This window comes from Jatropha curcas, chromosome 7 (assembly GCF_041381405.1).
Source record: "Jatropha curcas cultivar XTBG-Jc1 chromosome 7, XTBG_Jcur_1.0, whole genome shotgun sequence".
NCBI lineage: Eukaryota > Viridiplantae > Streptophyta > Magnoliopsida > Malpighiales > Euphorbiaceae > Jatropha > Jatropha curcas.
Window position 1 is genome coordinate 22,475,709 of NC_143157.1, and position 6,919 is coordinate 22,482,627.

Sequence of the window (6,919 nt, forward strand, 5' to 3'; positions counted from 1 at the left end):
CTCTCTTTATATAGACTTCATGAGAGAGAAATCCCACCTTCTTTAGAGAATAATTCTCCTTATTTTAAGGGAATAAATTCTCCTTGTTTTAAGGGAATAAATTCTCCTTGTTTTAGGGGAATAATTCTCCTTATTTTAAGGGAATAAAGTTCTCCTTGTTTTAAGAGAATAAATTCTCCTTGTTTTAAGGGAATAAAATTCTCCTTGTTTTAAGGGAATAAAATTTTCATTAGACTTTAAATTTCTCTCGATCACGGTCCGGGTATGCTAGAGTCTGTGTCTTCACTTGATTTTCCTTAAATCCAGCACGGGTGTGCTAACTAGCACCGGCAAGGCATGAGTGTGTTGCTTTATTTTACTCTTCTCTGTGCCAAAACCCTACAAATTTCCTTAAGATTAAGTGCATCATGATTCAAGGGAGCTTTGAACAAAAATATAAATAAAAATTAATTAAAGTAATTAAAAATACTACAAATCCTAATAAAAACCACATTAAAAATATTATAAAAATAACACCTATCAAAATTCCCCAAACTTAAACCATTGATTGTCCTCAAGCAACAAAACTAAAATATTAGCTTATTATGGTATGGAATAATCATTCACAATTTCAATAAGTACCCAAAGTCATTAACATAAGAATAAATCATGTGTTTCCTATGCTAATCATTTTCTAGCCAAAATTTAATTTTCAATAAAACACATTCCCTTAATTAAACATAAGTTAACAAGATTTTTATCATCAACAATTATTCAACTTATGATAATTAGAATATGAATTTACAAAAATCATTTAACCTTTAAATAAGATGTTTGAATACAAGTTCAACATTCTCATAGGCAAAAATAGTCATTTCTTCTCCACAATTTAAATGCATACAATTTAAAAGATCAAAAGGTCTTTATTTAGGTTGTAATGGGGTTTTAGGGATATAATCTTAGCTAAGTAAAGAAAAGGATAATATGGTATATAAAAGTACAAATAATGTTTAATATCAGGATTTTCATTTATATTAAAAACGAATTTTTATTTGTAAAGGGGAACTAACTTTGAAGTCTCTTACTAGCTTGAAATTAGAGTTATTTTTGGCAAGGTCTCTTCATAGCACTTTTGATATTTTCTCCCTTGCTAAAGTTCCCCAAACTTAAATTCTTGATTAATTGCTTCTCTTATGGGGTTTTTCTTTCTTTCTTTCTTTCTTTTTTTTTTCTTTTTTTTTTTTTTAGTACTAATGAAATTGTCTCCCTTTGTTGCTATGTTTTAATAAAAATTAAATCCTTTAATTTCACATTATTGCACTTAAGGTAGAAAATTAATTTGGTTTAATAGCTAGGTTCAAATAAGGGTGAACAATAAATTTTTGATATAGGCTTCAAATTAGTTGCAAGGGTCATACTTTAACTTAGGTGGTCTAGACTAAATATGAAGTTTTAACAAAGAATGCCTTAATCATCTCTTTCTAAATGTAAGCATTTAAAATTTTTGTCTCGAAGAAAATTCTAATTTGTTCTAGGAATGCCAAGGTTAAATAATTTTTTATGAAAAACACATCTATTTATCATAAAATTCTCAAAAAGTTGATGTTTATAATCTTGGAAACAAATGATTAAACCAAAGAAGCATGTTAAATTAAAAATTAAAATTCAAGCTGAAAAATAATTAACTTCGAAGAACAACTGATTTAATCAAAAGTTAATGAATTGAAGAGAATTTTTAAACTTGCTCTCAATTATTCCAAACCTTATTTTATTAGTGAAACAAAATAAAATTAAAATAACAAAAGAAATTTAAATTTTTATCTAAAACTTCTTTCCCCAACTTAGTTTAGCACATTGTCCTCAATGAGCTTTATTCAATTCCCCAAACTTATCATATTATCAATAAGGTAATAAAAGAGTAAGAAAGTGTAGTGATTATTACCATCATTGTATTGAAAAATACAATAGAGCCGGGTGTTGGAGTTTAGCAAATCTATAAAGTCACAAAAACACTAAAAACAAAAAAAAAAGCAATATATAATATCCAAGGCAAAAACTAAAAAGCAACAATTAAATCAAAATCAAAAGAAAATAAAATGGGTTGTCTCCCACAAGCGCTTTTATTTAACGTCGTTAAGCTCGACGTACTGAACCTGATTCAAGCTAATCAAGACTTATAGCAGTTTTAACGGGATCAAAGTTTCCACTTTGGTAAACCTTTAAACGTTGAGCATTAACCTTGAAACTTCGGTCACCATCTATTATCTCAACTGCTCCATGCGGGAAAATTTCTTTAATCGTGAATGGGCTAGACCATCTTGAGCGCAGCTTTCCTGGAAAAAGACGGAGTCTAGAGTTGTAGAGTAATACCTGTTGGCCTACTCTTAGATTCCGTAGGATAATATGCTTATCATGCCATTGTTTGGTGCGATCTTTATAGATTTTGGCATTTTCATAAGCATGAAGCCTCATTTCATCCATCATGTTTAATTGAAGCAGCCTCTTTTGACCAACTTCCTTAGTATCAAAGTTAAGAAATTGGATTGCCCAATATGCCTTATGCTCCAGCTCAACAGGGAGGTGACAAGCCTTACCGTATACCATTCGATATGGAGACATGCCAATTGGTGTTTTGAATGCAGTTCTATAGGCCCAAAGAGCATCATTGAGTTTCTTGGACCAGTCCTTCCTTGATTGCCCAACCGTGGTCTCCAATATCTTCTTGATTTCCCTATTAGTGACTTCCACTTGCCCACTCGTTTGAGGGTGATATGGGCTACCTACACGATGAGTAACACGATATCTAGAAAGAAGGGAATCTAAGTATTTGTTACAGAAGTGCTTACCTCCATCTGTGATTATTGCTCTTGGAGTACCATGTCGTGTGAAAATATATTTCTTGATAAAGCTCATCACACTTTTGGCATCATTATTGGGAAGGGCAACAACTTCCACCCATTTTGAAACATAGTCCACCGCTACTAGAATGTATTGGTTGGAATATGATGATGGAAAAGGCCCCATGAAATCCAAGCCCCAAACATCAAATATCTCCACTTCAAGGATGTTGTTTAGTGGCATTTCATGTCGCTTTGAAATATTGCCTAACCTTTGACAACGGTCACAAAGACGAACAAAATTAAAGGCATCCTTAAACAAGTTAGGCCAATATAAACCGCTTTCTAAAATCCGCGCTGCTGTCTTGCTTGCTCCAAAATGTCCTCCACATTCCATTGAATGGCAAAATCGAAGGACACTTTCTATCTCTTCTTCCGGTATGCATCGTCGAAAGAGCTGGTCACTACAATACTTGAACAAAAATGGCTCCTCCCAATAATAGTATTTAAGATCATGAAAAATTTTTTTCTTTTGTTGATAAGAAAGATTGGGAGGAGTGATTTTGCAAGCAAGATAGTTGACTATATCAGCATACTAGGGAGCTTGTGCCTTAGCTAGAAGAAAAAGATGTTCATGGGGGAAATCTTCATTGATATTCAAATTTGCTTGTTCTTCGTCCCCCAACTCAAGCCTAGATAAATGATCCGCTACAAGATTCTCGGTTCCTTTTTTATCACGGATTTCTAAATCAAATTCCTGCAAAAGAAGAACCCAACGAATTAATCTCGGCTTTGCATCTTTCTTTTCTAATAGATATTTAATAGCAGAGTGATCAGTATACACTATTGTTTTAGCTCCAATTAGATAAGCTCTAAATTTATCAAAAGCAAAAACAATGGCCAGGAGTTCTTTTTCAGTAGTGGCATAGTTTAATTGTGCATCATTTAATGTACGACTAGCATAATAAATGACATGCAATTTCTTTTCTCTTTTCTGCCCAAGAACAGCTCCTATAGCATGATCACTAGCATCACACATAAGCTCGAAGGGGTGACTCCAACCTGGTGTAGCAATGATGGGTGCTGAAGTCAGTTCTTTCTTCAATCTGTTAAAGGCATTTAAACACTCTTCGTCAAAATTGAAAGGAACATCTTTAACTAACAAATTACAAAGAGGTTTTGTGATTTTGGAGAAATCTTTGATAAATCTTCTGTAAAATCCGGCATGGCCAAGAAAGCTTCTTACTCCCTTTACTGAATTTGGAGGCGGTAGCTTTTCAATTACCTCCACCTTGGCCTTATCCACTTCAATCCCCTTCTGTGAGATTTTATGGCCTAAAACAATTCCTTCACTAACCATAAAATGACATTTTTCCCAGTTCAAAACAAGGTTAGTGTCCTCGCATCGCTGCATCACTAATGAGAGGTTATAAAGACAAGAATCAAAAGAAGAACCAAACACAGAAAAATCATCCATAAATATTTCAATGAATTTCTCAACCATGTCAGAAAAGATAGACATCATGCACCTCTGAAAAGTTGCAGGGGCATTGCACAACCCAAAAGGCATTCTCCTGTAGGCGAAAGTACCATAAGGGCAGGTGAAAGTGGTCTTCTCTTGATCTTCGGGGGCAATAGGTATTTGGAAATACCCTGAATAACTATCTAGAAAGCAATAGTATGGATAACCTGCAAGTCTTTCAAGCATTTGATCAATAAAAGGTAGGGGAAAATGATCCTTGCGTGTTGCTTTGTTCAATTTCCTATAATCAATGCACACACGCCAACCTGTGATAGTTCTAGTTGGAATTAACTCGCTATTTTTGTTAGAAATAACTGTCATACCTCCTTTCTTTGGGACTACTTGGACAGGACTTACCCAACTGCTATCAGAAATTGGATAGATAATGCCAGCATCCAAGAGTTTTATTGTCACACCTTACCCTACTGTAAGACATGGCATGTCGCCCGTAATATAATTAATAAGCACTTTAATTCTTATAAATGCTTACTAAGTTTTCTTTTTTTTTTTTTTTGGATAACTGAATTCATCGAAAAAGCTAAAATAGAAAGAACTACAAAATTGAGGATATTACATTTATAATCTCTGCTTTGACCACCTCCTTCATATTCGGGTTCAATCTTCTTTGATGCTCAATTGAAGGTTTGTAATCTTCCTCCATCAAGATCTTGTGCATGCATACACTTGGACTTATCCCCTGCAAATCTGAAATTGACCATCCTAAAGCTTTTCTATGTTTTCGTTGAACCTGCAACAACCTTTCCTCTTGATCAAATGTTAAGTGAGAAGAAATAATAACAGGAAAAGAATTATTTTCACCTAAGAATGCATGTTTTAAATGAGATGGAAGTTGTTTCAGTTCTTGCTTTGGTGGTTCACTTTCCTTCTCATCTATGATTCTTGGATTAATGTTATTATTATCTTTAATATGCAGAGTGTCCTTTACACATTCATCAATAACATCAATCCTAAAACAATCATCATAATCCATAGGAAGTTTACAAGATTTTAAAACGTTAAATACAACCTCCTCTTGACCCAGTCTCAAGGTTAATTTTCCTTCATGTACATCAATCAATGCTCTTGCAGTTGCAAGAAATGGTCTTCCAAGGATTAAGGATCCTTCTCTACCTTCATCAATGTCAAGGATAACAAAATCAACAGGAAAGATAAACTTACCTACCTTGACAAGCACATCTTTTACAATCCCTTTCGGATATTTGATTGATCGATCCGCCAACTGTAGAGACATCCTAGTTGGTTTTAGCTCTCCCATCCCTAGCATCTTAAAGACTTCATAAGACATAAGATTAATGTTGGCTCCTAAATCTGCTAAAGCTTTTTCAAAATTAAGATTTTCAACATTACAAGGGATAGAAAAACTTCCTGGATACTTTAATTTAGGAGGCAATTTATTCTGAATGATTGCACTACACTCCTCTGTCAACTTCACCATTCCTTGATCATCGATCTTTCTTTTCTTGCTTAGGATTTCTTTTAAGAATTTTGCATAGCTGGGCATTTGAGCAAGAGCTTCAGCAAACGGAATGTTAATTTGAAGCTTTTTGAAAACGTCAAGAAATTTGAGGAAGCTCTTGTCGTCTTGCGTTTTCTTCAACCTTTGTGGAAAAGGGACAGGTGGAACATAAGGTTTCACTTCTTCCTTCTCTTCTAGGTCAATGATGGGAACCTTTCTCTGCTTTTCCTTCTCTCTCTCAATCCTGGGCATATCCTCCAACTGTTTGCCACTCCTTAAGGTGATAGCTTGTACCTGTTCTTTAGGATTTTTCTCAATATTACTAGGTAACGTACCTTGGGGTCGGGATGCCATCATGTTTGCAAATTGTCCCATCTGAATCTCCAAGTTCCTTATCGCAGCTTGTTGGATTTTATTGTTTTCTCGAGTTTCGTTCATGAAATCCATGTGTGATTTAGAGAGGGCAGTGAGGAGATCATCATGAGACTTTCTCTCTGGAGATATGAAACCTAGTGGTGCATTCAAGGTATTATTAGGATTACCATATGAAAGATTAGGATGATTTCTTAACCTGTTATCATAAGAATTTGAGTATGGGTAATTCCTTCTCCCTTGATTCATCACGTAATTCACTTGCTCCAAGGTTTGAGGATTTGTAGAATCTAGCATGCATTCTCCAATTTCATGTTGTTCGTTGCATCTGTCACAAGCTTGCATAATGGAATTCACAGATTTAGTGGTTAATAAATCTAACTTTCTTACCATGTTGTCCACCTTAGCATTGAGTGCAGTGATAGCATCGATCTCATATATTCCTGCAGTTTTCCTTCTCTCGGAATTGCTTTGATAATGGTTGTTGCTTGCCATTTCTTCTATTAAATCATATGCTTCATCAATCTCTTTTCTTTCAAAAGATCCTCCTGCAGCTGCATCCAAAGTAATCTTAATATTAGGTGACAATGAATTATAAAAAGTTTGAACTTGTAACCACTTAGGCAAACTATGATGAGGGCATTTTCTTAATAAATCTTTAAATCTTTCCCAAGCTTCATATAAGCTTTCTTGATCATGATGAACAAAAGTCATGATCTCATTTCTCAATTT

The 6,919-nt window shown here is 34.3% G+C and overlaps 1 non-coding gene across 1 annotated transcript; it reads left to right on the top strand.

Moving 5' to 3' along the window:
- The first annotated feature begins 6,812 nt into the window (after nucleotides 1-6,812).
- LOC149494974 (small nucleolar RNA R71) lies at nucleotides 6,813-6,919 on the top strand. Its single transcript, XR_016321925.1, has one exon. It is a non-coding gene; the product is annotated as a small nucleolar RNA R71 (small nucleolar RNA).